The 17,445-nt window shown below is 34.0% G+C and overlaps 1 long non-coding RNA gene across 1 annotated transcript; it reads right to left on the reverse strand.

Moving 5' to 3' along the window:
- Positions 3,573-5,838, reverse strand: LOC110265457. Its single transcript, XR_002351600.1, has 5 exons — positions 5,568-5,838; positions 4,916-5,468; positions 4,541-4,813; positions 4,301-4,344; positions 3,573-3,826 (listed from the first exon to the last, which is right to left on the reverse strand). It is a non-coding gene; the product is annotated as an uncharacterized LOC110265457 (long non-coding RNA).

Raw genomic sequence — 17,445 nt, forward strand, 5'->3', positions numbered from 1 at the left:
TAACTGCACTACTAAAATTATGTTTACGAATTAGTAGATCTTAATAATCAACTCTATTTTGTAATTTTTTTATTTCTCCAATTCTGTACCTGTTATTGCTTTGAAAAAAAAAATAAATGTTGAAAAAAAAAACTCAAAAAAAGTGTATACTATAATTAGAAGAGCATGATATCTTTAAAGATTATAATAAGTTTTCAACACAAGGCTGCATGTCAAGTGGCATTCAAACCAAATTAAAAGAGCATCATATCTCTAAGAGTTTCATAAATTTTTTTAATCAAATAATTTAATCTAAACAAATTTTAATTGAATGAACTGAACTAATAATTTTAAAATTTCTTCAAGACGATTAAGTTATTATTCAATAATAATAAAAATTGATATATTTAATTTTTAGCATGAGTATTGGTTCTGTCTAATACTAGAGATTGATTTAATAATTAAATTTTATGAAAAATTTAAATATTCGATTAAGATTTTTTAGGGATTGGAATATCAAATACAATTTGAGAGACAAAATAAAATAACAAATTGAAAATTTTAACATGCTACAAACCTAATAATATAGTACCTACTAAATAGTTAGTTAGGGAGTTATTAATTATGTGTATATGAGTGTAAATAAAAAATAAAAAACGACCACTATTGAAAAAAGAATGGCTAGTGTGTGCATGAGTGTACGTTGAGATGCTCTATATTTTTTAATGTTCGTTTGAAGATTAATTTTGTGTGCAAACATATTTATATTTACTGTTTATCTTGTGAGGACTTTTGTACTTGTACGATGATGTTTCAAATGAGTAACTGTATTTTATTTATGAGCTACTTATTTTAAAATTAAAAAAAATTGAAATCAAAGTTAAAATTTAAAATATATGTCTTCACAAGTATACTACTAACGTTACGTTAATAAAAATAACTATCGTAGTATCGTATACATTAATTGCATAAATAGTAATTTAAAAGAAAGAATATATAGGATAACTGTGTTAAATATTTTATAATATCAATGTATCAAAATTAAATTATAAAAACAAATAAATACAATATTATCATCAAAAAATAAAAATAATGTTTTACAATATAATTTCTTTAATATGATTTAATTATTAATTTTTTTAGGATGACAAGTGTATAGTACACAAAAGGTATTGCTTTTTAGTATACATATGACTATTAGTATATTGTTTAATAAGGATACTTTAGCCTATGGATGGTTAGTGCTCTAATTTGGGAAGGTCCAAAGTTCGAACCAAAGCTGTGTCTCCTGTGATCTCATGCCCCACTGGTGCACTGTGGAGGCGATCCTATCCGCCCGTGATCGTTATTTCATAAATAGGACAAGCATCATTCATGGTTTTTGAAAAATTTTAAAACTATCGAATAAATTTTTGGCATAGACTCAGAGCATTGGCCCCTATAAATTCAGAGCACATTGGTCATAGATCGTCAAAAATTTTTATAATTTATCTCTTCGTACAAGAAAAATCTAAGTTAATTTTATCTTGAATTAACAATTATCACAAGAATTATGTCTACGAGAGAGAGGTAGAAGGCCGAGTAAGGGAAGAGGTAGAACTACGATCAATGTCACAAGTGAATCGATAGACCCTTGTATAAACTTTATGGACAATAGTAGGCCAAAGCAGAGAAAAAGAACGTTGAAAAAAATAATAGATACATCTTCAAGGTAACTGATCCAACTTTAAACTACAACTAAATATGACATTATATTATGATCGGTCCATGTGAATAATGGATTTAAACTTAATTTTATGCTTTTCTTAACATTAAGTTAATTCTTTATTATTATCCCATACTCTTTAATATAATCGAAAAAAAACTTTATTATTTATTAGTACATATTTGTAGTACAAGATTTTAAACCTTTTCTGAAATTATGTAAATTATTTTTAATTACAATTTTTAAATCATGAATCAGTTTTCCTTGTCTAAATAATTTTTCTGCAACATAACTCATGAAAAAATGTATTAGATTAATATTTTAGCGTATTTTTCATGAAGAATGATGTAATCATTTTTTTCAACTTCAAAAAGTTACACTACTCAAATATGTTCCATGTTTGTGACTATGAATATCTTAGAATAAAAACTATTTATATATTTCTGCTCTCAATTTTATTATTTTCAATATTGAAATGCCTAAAAGATATAAACTGTATTTATTTTTAATTAAAAAAAATAAATTACCTTCTTTATGATAAATTTTTTGTATGAATTAATTTTCACTTAACTTTATGTACTCTTTGGAGTACGATAGTAATGTTTATTAATTATTTAGTATCTGTTGATGCATTAAATATATGTTCGTAATTTATGTGTTATGTTCATCATTTAAAATACAATTTTCATGAAAGTTTAATACGGGAAACAAGAAACAAAAGGAGGTGAACTCATCCCTCAACAATAACCAGTCTCAACACGTTGAAACTCATTTACCACCCAACTACAACCAGTAACACCACTAGCGTGAAATTATTTTTACGAATGCAGTTGATAAAATGACAACAGTCATAACCTCTCTGACGAAAATCTTCGAAAAACAGATACAAATGGCTTATCCATTGTACGGTGTGAATAGAATTAGATCGGACATTCCGTACATAAAAATTTTAGCTATTAATAATATGACAAATATCAATAATTCAACGACCGATAACAAAGTCGACATAGATAAAATAATGAGCAAATTCATTCAATTCCAAAAATGTCATAGAACAAATGTACAACCCACCCTACATAAATTTTTCCTAGCAACAATTCTGATAAGTACACAAACAATGTTACTCTCAAGGAGCTCTTCAAACCAAATGTCTCCCTACGAAGATCATCTGAATTAGATTGGAATTCAAATACGGGAATATATATACGTAAAACGGGTACTTCATCATTTGGTTTGCTGCGTCATTCATGTGGCCCGAAAATTCCACAGGTATGTGTATAAAAACATGAACTAGTATTGTAATGATATTGTTTCACTACAAAAAAAACTTGGTAATTACGGCGATTTTTTAAGGTTATTACGGCGGTTTGAACCGCCATTATTACCTTGAACGGCGCTCAAGAAAAACCGCCATAATTTGCCGCTATTTTTTTCTGGATTAAAACGGCAGTTTTTGGATAAGTTAAAATGGCGGTTTGAACCGCCATTATTACCCTGACAGAGTGGCATTTTGGTTGGTTAAAACGACGTTTTTGAACTGCCGTTTTTACCCTGATAAAGTGACTTTTCGTTGGTTAAAATGGCATTTTTGAACCGCCGTTTTTACCCTGACAGTGTCATTTTTATTGGTTAAAATGGCCTTTGAAACCGCCGTTTTTACGAAGTTAAAATGGCATTTCATGTTATTTAAAATGATAGTTACAAATTGCCTTTTTTTACTGGATAAAAGTAATTTTTTTATCGTTTAAAAAAATAGTTTTTATCGTGTTAAACATATAATTTTTTGTTTAAAATTTCACAATAATAAGAAATCATAACTCATCAACAAAATATTACATAACTCACAAAAAAATATTAAACATAATATATAATATTTTAGAATTGGAAATAAAAAATAATAACTCTTATACAAATAAAGTATTGGAAGTCTTAATATGTAACTCTTAATACATATTATTTTGCAGTGAAATCAACCACTTTACACCTTTATGCTGACAAGACTTCAATTTTCCGCCCGTGAGTAAAGGCATAAGCTCCTTCTGTTCTTTCTCAGTTCTTTCCTCCTCAGTCATGTTAATATCTTCTATCTTCACACTTTCTTTTGATCTTGCAAACATAGCAACAACTGCCCTTTTAGCCCGTCTACATTAATTGCAAACATGACCACATAGTACTGATTAAGAAAACTTCAAATAAATGCATGCTTACAACTCTGCCTTAAAATATCATTACTTATTAGTTATTAACAAAATTTTATTAGAATGTCACTATTTTCTAGCTTCCTATTTAGATGTAATTAGATAGATAGAGATTAGCCAAGTTACATAAACACACTAGAAGTTTAACAAAGCACATTCCACTCACTAAAATATTTAAAAACTTTGCTAAACTAAATAAGGATTTATTCTTTACGAAAACTCTTCATTTTCTTTCCGAATTTCTAAATGTAATTTAGCTGTAGCTAAACATAAATAAATACTAATTATCCCCTCAACCCAATCCTATAAAGTTACAGAACATGTATTCTGGAATTACATGGAGGAATGTGCATGCTACTTAAAAATCATGAGATGTTGAATAGGATGAATGTTGGACTTAATTGCATGCTTGGCTTACCACAAATGTACTGAGGAAAGAACCAATTAAAGCCATCACAAGTCCTGAATTACAATAAAGTGAGTAAGCGAGTATAACTATTTTCTTTCATCCACTAAGAAATATTGTTTTGTATAAAAAATTGAATTTTTCCTGATGATGTAACACTGCTCAAGATTTAGTGGAAGTACATTAGCTATACAATAGAAGTTTATTAACTTATTATACTTCGTCCTTACACAGACAAAGCCTAGGACTTACCAAAATAAGGAATTAGAAAAGCAGCTAAAAGTATAACCATAACCAATATTGTTCTGAGCAGCATGAAACACCAAGTGGTACTTGAAATTCTATGGGGCAGCAACTCCTCCAGACTCCTTGCAAGCGGGTTCATGGTCAAAGCACATTTGTTTAAAATTAAGGAAAATTTAGACTAAAAAAGTTCCATGAACATGAACAAGTCTTGCTCTACTTTCATAGATAAGTATTAGCATGTGGCTAAAAATAAGGATATTTGGTGAAGGGGCTAAGTACCTGAAAGAGAAATGAAAATATAAAGTAGAAATTCATTAGAAGTTTAGAAAGAAAACTAAAAACCCTCTTAAAAAAGAAGAAGAAGAAGAATGAAACTCTTACTATTATCCATAGGGAAATTTTGGAAGCAAAGGCATTAGTAGGCAAGTTCAATGTTATCTGAGGCAAAACTTCGTCACCAAACATGAGATATCCCAGGTTTAGCATTAACAATCTAACTAGACTCATTGCTATTGCAGAACTTTAATAAGAGAATAAGATGCAAATTTGTCATTGGTCATAGAATATATATAATAAAAATAAACAAATAAAAAGATAAAAAGATGCTTTTTGCCATGGCACATCCCCAACAAGCATCCTGGCTCATCTTGAATGAGTTGCTGTAGAATTGCTACAGAAAAGTAAGCAAAATTTACAAGGTTATTGTCCCTAACAGACTAAAACAAAAATGAAAGGTCAAATAGACTAATAAAAATCTTATGCTAATTTCTAATGAAAAGGTATTGTATCCAAAAATGTCAAATAATATGTCAGGTAATGAAGATGGAAGCTTCTCCTCTGAAAACATTGGAGAAGAAGTTCATCAAGAAAACAAGAAGCAGCAGCAAACCAATAAAAAGCAAATAATAGGTTTGGTGTCTTCACATCCCTTAGCCTAAAAGTACAAACATGTCAAAAACATGGTCAAAAAATTCAACTTTTGGATTTTACTTTACATAATAAACATGTTCTAATGGCAAAAGTTACAACTAACCTCTCCATGTTTCTTCAACCATCCTTCTCTATCAAATTGAGGATCATAACTAAAGTATTCACCATACAGAAGATCAGGAACTACAACCAAGAATCCAGCTGGAATCCAGCTGCTGCTACCTTGTCTGCTAGTTTCCTTTGCAATGAGAAAAAGTCAAATCTAAATCAGTATAGAGAATTATAAAACCAAGAATCAAATCATACTTGACTAATAAGATTATCGCTTGCCGCCAATACTCAAGCTGAAAATTAAAGGAGAATACTACTAACTAGTTCATGCCTGGTACCAAGGTATTTCTTCAAGTGCTCAGAAAGCTGTCAAAGAATTAAAAATATATTTCAGAATCAAGCCATAGTGTTACTGATGAGCGGATAATTTATACGCTTTTTGGCATTGTTTTTACATAGTTTTTAGTATGATTTGATTAGTTTTTAGTATATTTTTATTAATTTTTAAATAAAAATCACATTTCCAGACTTTACTATGAGTTTGTGTATTTTTCTGTGATTTCAGGTATTTTCCGGCTGAAATTGAGGGACGTGAGCAAAAATCAGATTCAGAGGCTGAAGAAGGACTGCAGATGCTGTTGGATTCTGACCTCCCTGCACTCAAAGTGGATTTTCTGGAGCTACAGGAGTCCAAATGGTGCGCTCTCAATTGAGTTGGAAAGTAGACATCTAGGGCTTTCCAGAAATATATAATAGTCCATACTTTTCCCGAGTTTAGACGATGCAAACTGGCGTTCAACGCCAGCTTTCTGCCCTATTTTGGAGTTAAACGCCAGAAACAGGTTGCAAAGCAGAGTTAAACGCCAGAAATAGGTTACAAACTGGAGTTTAACTCCAAGAAAGACCTCTACATGTAAAAGCTTCAATGCTCAGCCCAAGCACACACCAAGTGGACCCGGAAGTGGATTTCTGCATCATTTACTCATTTCTGTAAACCCTAGTTACTAGTTTAGTATAAAAACTACTTTTAGTGATTTATTTCACATCTCGGGAACACATTATGTAACTTTTACGTTCTGAGACCTCCATGGGAGGCTGGCCACTCGGCCATGTCTACCCTGTTTTCACTTATGTATTTTCAACGGTAGAGTTTCTACACAACATAGATTAAGGTGTGGAGCTCTGCTGTTCCTCATGAATTAATGCGAAGTACTATTATTTTTCTATTCAACTCAAGCCTATTTCTTCTCTAAAATATTCATTCACACACAAGAACATGATGAATGTGATGATTATGTGACGCTCATCATCATTCTCACTTATGAACGTGTGCCTGACAAACACTTCCGTTCTACATGCAAACAAGCTTGAATGCGTATCTCTTAGCCTCCTGATCTACGATCAGAGTCTTCGTGGTATAGGCTAGACTTATTGGCAGCCATTCTTGAGATCCAGAAAGTCTAAACCTTGTCTGTGGTATTCCGAGTAGGATCTGGGAAGGGATGGCTGTGACGAGCTTCAAACTCGCGAGTGCTGGGTGTAGTGACAGACGCAAAAGGATTACTGAATCCTATTCCAGCATGATCGAGAACCGACAGATGATTAGTCGTGCGGTGTGACAAACCCCAATTTGACGGTTTATCTTGTATTGAATTTAGGAGATTTTATCACCTTTTACCCACATTTATTCAATGAAATAGCATGGTTTTGTATATTCTCCTTTAATTGTGCTTGAATGTGAAAACATGCTTTTTAGGACTCAAAATAGCTTACCATCAAAAATCCAATCGTCACGGTGACAGCACATTTGGACCATTTTCACTGAGAGGACGGGATGTAGCCATTGACAACGGTGATGCCCATCATACAGCTTGCCATGGAAAGGAGTATGAAGAAGGAACAAAAGAATCTCCATACGCTTATCTGAAATTCTTACCAATGAATTACATAAGTATTTCTATCCTATTTTATATTTTAATTATATTTTAATTATTAAATCTCCATAACCATTTGAATCCTCCTGACTGAGATTTACAAGGTGACCATAGCTTGCTTCAAGCCGATAATCTCCGTGGGATCGACCCTTACTCACGTAAGGTTTATTACTTGGACGACCTAGTGCACTTGCTGGTTAGTTGTGCGAAGTTGTGACAAAGAACTAAAATTATGAACGTGCGTATTAAGTTTTTGGCGCCGTTACCAAGGAATGAATGATCACGATTTCGTGCACCAAGTTTTTGGCGCCGTTGTCGGGGATTGTTCGAGTTTGGACAACTGACGGTTCATCTTGTTGCTCAGATTAGGTAATTTTATTTTAATTTTAAGCTCTTTGTTTTTATTATTTTTATTTTCAAAAAATTTTCAAAAAAAAAATTTAATTATTCTATGTTCTTCAGAATTTTTAAGAATGAATTCTAGACTTTCATGATGATCTGTTGAAGTCTGGCTGGCCGTAAAGCCATGTCTAATCCTTTGGACCGAGGTTTCAACTATCATTAGAGAAGAGCTTCTTTGTCTTTCTCAGCAATTTAGCTTTTGTATGTAATATTTTGCTAAAGCTTGGCTGGCCATTGGCCATGTCTAGTGTTTTGGACCGGAGCTTTCACTGAAAGCTTGGCTGGCTAGTAAGCCATGTCTAATTCCTAGACCGGAGCTTTAGACTAATATTGCATGATTTCTGGAATTCTCATTAAAAATTTTGAAATCCTTATTTTTCTTTTCCAATTAATTTTCGAAAAAAATCCAAAAAAAAAATTTAATAAAACCATAAAAACAAAAAATTTGATGTTTCTTGTTTGAGTCTTGTGTCAATTTTAAGTTTGGTGTCAATTGCATATTTTTAAATTTTCTTAAAATTTTCGAAAACTCATGCATGATGTTCTTCATGATCTTCAAGTTGTTCTTGATGAATTTCTTTGTTTGATCTTTAAATTTTTCTTGTTTGGTGTCTTTTCTTGTTTTTCATATGCATTTTCAATTTGTTAGTATCTAAAGTTTGAAAATTTCTAAGTTTGGTGTCTTGCATGTTTTTCTTTTCTTAAAAATTTTCAAAAATAAGTTCTTGGCGTTCATCTTGACATTCAAAGTGTTCTTGGTGTTCATCTTGACATTCAAAGTGTTCTTGCATGCATTGTGTGTTTTGATTCATAATTTTCATGTTTGGAGTCTTTTTGTTGTTTTTCTCTTTCTTCATTAAAAATTTAAAAATAAAAAATATCTTTCCCTTATTCTCTCATAAATTTTTGAAAATTTGGTTTGATTTAGTCAAAATGTTTTTAAATTTAATTGTTTTTTATAAGTCAAATCAAATTTTCAACTTAAAAATTTTATCTTTTTCAAATCTTTTTCAAAAATAAAATCTTTTTCATTTTTTTTCATAATTTCGAAAATTTCAAAATTTATTTTCAAAATCTTTTTCTTATTTCTATTTCATATTTTCGAAATTAATGCTAATAATTAATGTGATTGATTCAAAAAAAAGTTTAGTTTGTTACTTGCCTAGTAAGAAAGGTTCAATCTTTAAATTTTAAAATCATATCTTTTTGTTTCTTGTTAGTCAAGTAATCAACTTCAATTTTCAAAATCAAATCTTTTTAAATTCAAATCTTTTTCAAAATTATTTTCATTCATATCTTTTTCAATGTCAATCACATCTTTTTCAAAATCAATTTCGAAATCTTTTCTAACCTCTTATCTTTTCAAAATTGATTTTCAAATCTTTTTCAATTAACTACTTAACTTTTTATTTTGATTCTTATCTTTCTCAAAACCACCTAACTACTTTTTCCTCTCTAATTTTCGAAAACTACTAACCCCTTTTTCAAAATTCTTTTTAATTAACTAATTGTTTTAAATTTTAATTTTATTTTGTTTCTCTTTTAACTTCAAATTTTAAATTAAAAACAAAAATATTTTTATTTTATTTTATTTACTTTTCGAATTCTTCCCTCTCTCATCTCCTTCTATTTATTTATTTATTTACTAACACCTCTCTTCTACTCAAAAATTCGAACCAACTCTTCTCCTCTGTGTTCGAATTCTTATCTTTTCTTTCTTCCATCCTTCTTTTCTTATACTCATATAAGGAATCTCTATACTGTGACATAGAGGATTCCATATTTTCTTTTCTGTTCTCTTCTTTTTCATATGAGAAGGAACAAGGATAAGAACAATCTTGTTGAAGCTGATCCTGAACCTGAAAGGACTCTGAAGAGGAAGCTAAGGGAAGCTAAAGCACAACTTGATAAACCCATATTTTATGATATATTTTGTGCCTAATTTAAGTGATTTATTCAATCCTTCACTCACTTATTCATATAAATTGCATGGTTCTACTTTTCCTTCCTTATTATGTGATGTATGTGAAAAACATGTTTCTTATGCTTTAAAAATAATTATTTTAATTACCCCTTTTATTACCATTCGATGCCGTGATTCGTGTGTTGAGTAATTTCAGATCTTCTAAGGCAAGAATGACTTAAAGGATAGAAAGAAAACATACAAAAATAGAAGGAAAGCATAAAACAGAGTTTTTGGAGAAACTGGTAGCGACGTGATCGCATGGACGACGCGGCCGCATGCCAGTGCGAAATGGCAGTGACGCGACCGCGTGATTGACGCGATCGCGCGCCTTAAGCAGAACACAGATGATGCAGACGCATGATTAACGCGACCGCGTGACAAAGAAAACTCCAGATGACGCAACCGCGTGACCCACGCGGACGCGTGATAGAGGCCACGCACCAGAAATTACAGAAAATGCTCCCAGCGATTTCTGAAGCCCTTTTTGGGAAAATGCAAGTCCAGAAGGCATAGATCAGAGGTTATGAAGTGGGGGAATGCATCCATTCAGAGGGGAGTCTCCAATTATTCACTATTCATGATTTAGATGTAGTTTTGAGGGAGATGTTCTCTCCTCTCTCTTTTAGGATTTAGAATTAGGATTTCTTTTGCTTTCAGGATTATCTCTTTTTATCAGGTTCAATATTCCTTTTTAATTACTTATTTTCTCAATTTAATTTATGAATTCTTCTATGTTACAGATTATTCTTTGAATTAATGTTATTTGAGGTATTTCAGTTTATGATTGCTTTCTTTTATTTATGTTACTGTTGCTTCCAATCTGAAGATATTTTTATTCAAGTAGATTTATTTTTCCCCTTTTGGTCTTGGTTAAGAAATCAGTAACTCAGGAGTTATCAAACTCAACATGATTGATAATTGTTACCTTTGCTAATTGAATTGAATTTCAATAATCCCAATCTTTTCTTAGGAAGTAACTAGGATCTGAAGATCAAACTAATTAGTCGCTTGACCTTCCTTTGCTTTAAGTAAAGGTTAACTAAGTGGAATTAAGATTCAATTTTCATCATCATTGATAAGGATAACTAGGATAGGACTTCCAATTTCTCATACCTTGCCAAAAGTTTATTTTACAGTTATTTATTTGTTTTACCTGCCATTTAAATTACTTGTTCCTCATCTTCAAAACCCCAATTTACAATCTTCATAACCAATAATAAGAACATAGTTCCCTGCAGTTCCTTGAGAAGATGACCCGAGGTTTAAATACTTCGGTTATCAATTTTTAAGGGGTTTGTTACTTGTGACAACCAAAACGTTTGTACGAAGGGATTTCTGTTGGTTTAGAAACTATATCTACAACGCAATTATTTTTATAAAATTCTTTACTAGAAAAATCCTAACGTCACAACTCTCTAGAGAAAATCTGACAGAAATTTTCGAAAAAGAAGTAGACATGGCCGAAAATAATAATAATGGTGGAGATGCAAGGAAGATGCTTGGTGACTTTACAGCACCGAATTCCAACTTACATGGAAGAAGCATCTCAATCCCTGCCATTAGAGCAAACAATTTTGAGCTAAAGTCTCAATTAGTTTCTCTGATGCAACAGAATTACAAGTTTCATGGACTTCCATCAGAAGATCCTTTTCAGTTCTTAACTGAATTCTTGCAAATCTGTGATACTGTTAAGACCAATGGGGTTGATCCCGAGGTCTACAGGCTTATGCTTTTCCCGTTTCTCAATAAGGTTTTAATAATGGTGGAAGAAACAGGTTTAGCAATAGCAAGCCTTTTCCATCATCCTCTCAGCAACAGACAGAGAATTCTGAGCAGAATTCATCTAGCTTAGAAAATATAGTCTCTGATCTATCTAAGGCCACTCTAAGTTTCATGAATGAAACAAGGTCCTCTATTAGAAATTTGGAGGCACAAGTGGGCCAGCTGAGTAAAAGAGTTACTGAAACTCCTCCTAGTACTCTCCCAAGCAATACAGAAGAGAATCCAAAAAGAGAGTGCAAGGCCATAACCTTACTTGGTGTGGTCGAACCTAGAGAGGAGGAGAAGGACGTGAATCCTAGTGAGGAAGACCTCCTGGGACATTCACTGACCAATAAGGAGTTTCCCTTTGAGGAACCAAAGGAATCTGAGGCTCAACTAGAGACCATAGAGATTCCATTCAACCTGCTTCTGCCCTTCATGAGCTCTGATGAGTATTCTTCCTCTGAAGAGAATGAAGACATTACTGAAGAGCAAGTTGCTAAGTACCTTGGTGTAATCATGAAGCTGAATGCCAAATTATTTGGTAATGAGACTTGGGAAGATGAACCTCCCTTGCTCACCAATGAACTGAATGCATTGGATAGGCAGAAATTACCTCAAAAGAAATAGAATCCTGGTAAATTCTTAATACCATGTACCATAGGCACCATAACCTTTGAGAAGGCTTTGTGTGACCTGGGGTCAGGCATTAACCTTATGCCAATCTCTGTAATAGAGAAACTTGGGATCTTTGAGGTGCAAGTTGCCAGAATCTCATTAGAGATGGCAGACAACTCAAGAAAATAGGCTTATGGACTAGTAGAGGACATGCTAGTAAAGGTTGAAGGCCTTTACATCCCTGCTGATTTCATAATCCTAGACACTGGGAAGGATGAGGATGAATCCATCATCCTTGGAAGACCCTTCCTAGCCACAGCAAGAGCTGTGATTGATGTGGACAGAGGAGAGTTGGTCCTTCAACTGAATGAGGACTACCTTATATTTAAAACTCAAGGTTCTCCTTCAGTAACCATAGAGAGGAAGCATGAAAAGCTTCTCTCACTGCAGAGTCAACCAAAGCCCCCACAGTCAAACTCTAAGTTTGGTGTTGGGAGGCCACAACCAAACTCTAAGTTTGGTGTTGGGAGGTCCCAACAATGCTCTGAATATTTGTGAGGCTCTATGAAAGCTCACTGTCAAGCTATTGACGTTAAAGAAGCACTTATTGGGAGGCAACCCAATGTTATTTAACTATATTTAATTATTTTTCATTTCTATTTTATGTTTTCTTTAGGTTGATGATCATGTGAAGTCACAAAAACTACTGAATAATCAAAAACAGAATGAAAAACAACATTAAAAATAGCTCACCCTGGAGGAAGAACTTACTGGCATTTAAACGACAGTAAGAAGCATCAAACTGGCGTTTAACGCCAAAAAGAAGCATCAAGCTGGCGTTAAACGCTAAAAACAAGCACCAGACTGGCGTTTAACGCCAGAACAGAGCATAGAAGTGGCGTTAAACGCCAGAAACAAGCAGCAAGCTGGTGTTTAACACCAGACATGCACTCTAAGGGCGTTTTGCACGCCTAATTGGAGCAGGGATGCTAAGTCCTTGACCCCACTAGATCTGTGGACCCCACAGGATCCCCACCTATCCCACCTCTTCTTCTCTCCTCTTCACATGTTTTCATAACTCTCTTCCCCAAATACCCTTCACCAATCACCTCCATACCTCTTCCCTATATACCCTTAACCACTCACATCCATCCACTCTTCCCCATAAACCCCACCTACCTCCAAAATTCAAATTCTTTTCCCTCCCAAACCCAACCCTAATGGCCGAAACCTACCCTTCCCCCACCCCTATATAAACCCCTCAACACTACTCCATTTTCATACATTACAACCACCACTTCTCCCCTTTGGCCGAATACACCTTCTCCCTCCATCTCCTCTATTTTCTTCTTCTTCTACTACTTTCTTTCTTCTTTTCTCGAGGACGAGCAAACCTTTTAAGTTTTGTGTGGTAAAAGCATTGCTTTTTGTTTTTCCATAACCATCAATGGCACCTAAGGCCAGAAAAACCTCGAGGAAGAGGAAAGGAAAGGCAATTGCTTCCACCTTTGAGTCATGGGAGATGGAGAGATTCATCTCAAAAGTCCATCAAGACCACTTCTATGAAGTTGTGGCCAAGAAAAAGGTGATCCCTGAGGTCCCTTTTAAGCTCAAAAAGAGCGAATATCCGGAGATCCGACAAGAGATTAGAAGAAGAGGATGGGAAGTTCTCTCTAATCCTATTCAATAAGTCGGAATCTTAATGGTTCAAGAGTTCTATGCAAACGCATGGATCACTAGGAACCATGATCAAAGTAGGAACCCGAATCCAAAGAATTGGCTTACCATGGTTCGGGGTAAATACTTAGATTTCAGTCCGGAAAATGTAAGGTTGGCGTTCAACTTGCCAATGATGCAAGAAAACGCATGCCTCTACACTAGAAGGGTCAACTTTGATCAAAGGTTGGACCAAGTTCTCATGGACATATGTGTGGAAGGAGCTCAATGGAAAGTTGACTCAAGAGGCAAGCCGGTTCAATTGAGAAGACCGGACCTTAAGCCTGTAGCTAGAGGATGGTTGGAATTCATCCAACGCTCAATTATTCCTACTAGCAACTGGTCTGAAGTTACTATAGACCGGGCCATCATGATCCATAGTATCATGATTGGGGAGGAAGTGGAAGTTCATGAGATTATACCTCAAGAACTCTACAAGGTGGCTGACAAGTCATCCACTTTGGCAAGGTTGGCCTTTCCTCACCTCATTTGCCACCTCTGCAATTCGGCTGGAATTGACATAGAGGGAGATATCTTCATTGATGAGGACAAGCCCATCACTAAGAAAAGGATGGAGCAAACAAGAGATCATGGACCTCAACAAGAGCATGAGGAAATTCCTCACCATGAAATTCCTGAGATGCCTCAAGGGATGCACTTCCCTCCACAAAACTATTGGGAGCAAATCAACACCTCCCTAGGAGAATTAAGTTTCAACATGGGACAACTAAGGATGGAAAACCAAGAGCACTCCATCATTCTCCATGAGATTAGAGAAGATTAAAGAGCTATGAGGGAGGAGCAACAAAGACAAGGAAGAGACATAGAGGAGCTCAAGAGCACCATATGTTCTTCAAGAAGAGGAAGACGTCACCCTCACTAAGGTGGATCCGTTCCTTAATCTCCTTGTTCTTATTTTCCTATTTTTCGGTTTTGAGCCTTATGCTTTATTTATGTTTGTGTCTTTATTACATGATCATTAGTATTTAAGTGCCTATGTCTTAAAGCTATGAATGTCCTATGAATCCATCACCTCTCTTAAATGAAAAATTTTTTAATCACAAAAGAACAAGAAGTACATGAATTTCGAATACATCCTTAAAATTAGTTTAATTATCTTGATGTGGTGACAATACTTTTTGTTTTCTGAATGAATGCTTGAACAGTGCATATATCTTTTGAATTTATTGTTTATGAATGTTAAAATTGTTGGCTCTTGAAGAATGATGAAAAAGGAGAAATGTTATTTGATAATCTGAAAAATCATAAAATTGATTCTTGAAGCAAAAAAAAGCAGTGAATACAAAAGCTTGCGAAAAAAAAGAAAAATAGCGAAAAAAAAGAGAAGAGAAAGAAAAAGAAAAAGCAAGCAGAAAAAGCCAATAGCCCTTAAAACCAAAAGGCAAGGGTAATAAAAGGATCCAAGGCTTTGAGCATCAGTGGATAGGAGGGCCTAAAGGAATAAAATCCTGGCCTAAGTGGCTAAACCAATCTGTCCCTAACCATGTGCTTGTGGCGTGAAGGTGTCAAGTGAAAACTTGAGACTGAGCGGTTAAAGTCGAGGTCTAAAGCAAAAAAAAGAGTGTGCTTAAGAACCTTGGACACCTCTAATTGGGGACTTTAGCAAAGCTGAGTCACAATCTGAAAAGGTTCACCCAGTTATGTGTCTGTGGCATTTATGTATCCGGTGGTAATACTGGAAAACAAAGTGCTTAGGGCCACAGCCAAGACTCATAAAGTAGCTGTGTTCAAGAATCAACATACTGAACTAGGAGAATCAATAACACTATCTAAATTCTAAGTTCCTATAGATGTCAATCATTCTGAACTTCAATGGATTAAGTGAGATGCCAAAACTATTCAGAGGCAAAAAGCTACTAGTCCCGCTCATCTAATTGGAGCTAAGTTTCATTGATACTTTAGGATTTAGAGTATATTCTCTTCTTTTTATCCTATTTGATTTTCAGTTGCTTGGGGACAAGCAACAATTTAAGTTTAGTGTTGTGATGAGCGGATAATTTATACGCTTTTTGGCATTATTTTTACATAGGTTTTAGTATGATTTGATTAGTTTTTAGTATATTTTTATTATTTTTTAAATAAAAATCACATTTCTGGACTTTACTATAAGTTTGTGTATTTTTCTATTATTTCAGGTATTTTCTGGCTGAAATTGAGGGACTTGAGCAAAAATCAGATTCAGAGGCTGAAGAAGGACTGCAGATGCTGTTAGATTCTGACCTCCCTGCACTCAAAGTAGATTTTCTGGAGCTACAAAAGTCCAAATGGTGCGCTTTTAATTGCGTTGGAAAGTAGACATCCAGTGATTTCTAGAAATATATAATAGTCCATACTTTACCTGAGTTTAGATGACACAAACTGGCATTCAACGCCAGCTTTCTGCCCTATTCTGGAGTTAAATGCCAGAAACAGGTTGCAAAGCAGAGTTAAATGCCAGAAACAGGTTACAAACTGGCGTTTAACTCCAAGGAAGATCTCTACACGTGAAAGCTTCAATGCTCAGCCCAAGCACACACCAAGTGGGCCTGGAAGTGGATTTCTGCATCATTTACTCATTTCTGTAAACCCTAGTTACTAGTTTAGTATAAAAACTACTTTTAGTGATTTATTTCACATCTCGGGAACACATTATGTAACTTTTACGTTCTGAGACCTCCATGGGAGGCTGACCACTCGGCCATGTCTACCCTGTTTTCACTTATGTATTTTCAACGGTAGAGTTTCTACACACAATAGATTAAGGTGTGGAGCTCTGCTGTTCCTCATGAATTAATGCGAAGTACTATTATTTTTCTATTCAACTCAAGCCTATTTCTTCTCTAAAATATTCATTTGCACAAAAGAACATGATGAATGTGATGATTATGTGACGCTCATCATCATTCTCACTTATGAACGCGTGCCTGACAAACACTTCCGTTCTACATGCAAACAAGCTTGAATGCGTATCTCTTAGCCTCCTGATCCACGATCAGAGTCTTCGTGGTATAGACTAGAATTATTGGCGGCCATTCTTGAGATCTGAAAAGTCTAAACCTTGTTTGTGGTATTCCGAGTAGGATCTGGGAAGGGATGGTGATGAGCGGATATTTTATACGCTTTTTGGGGATAATTTCATATAGTTTTGAGTATGTTTTAGTTAGTTTTTAGTCTCTGTGCCAAACTTTAAGTTTGGTGTTTTCAAAAATAATCTTTCTTAAAATTTTTGAAAATTTTCATAACTCATTTGGCTAGAGCGTTAATCTGTGTTCTTGGTAATTGGGTTAGAGTCTTTTATATTCTTTTCAAAACCTTCTTTTTCATAAATAATAATTTTTTCTATTAAATCTTGTGCCAAACTTTAAGTTTGGTGTTTTCTTGTTGATTTCCCTTTGGTTTTCGAAAATTTTTGTTTGGTTTTCTAAAAATTTTAAGTTTGGTGTTCTTTCTTCATGTTCTTGTGTTCTTGTGAGTCTTCAAAGTGTTCTTGAGTTTTCCTTGTGTCTTGATCTTAAAATTTTTAAGTTTGGTGT

This window comes from Arachis ipaensis, chromosome B08, assembly GCF_000816755.2.
Source record: "Arachis ipaensis cultivar K30076 chromosome B08, Araip1.1, whole genome shotgun sequence".
NCBI classification, from domain to species: Eukaryota; Viridiplantae; Streptophyta; class Magnoliopsida; order Fabales; family Fabaceae; genus Arachis; species Arachis ipaensis.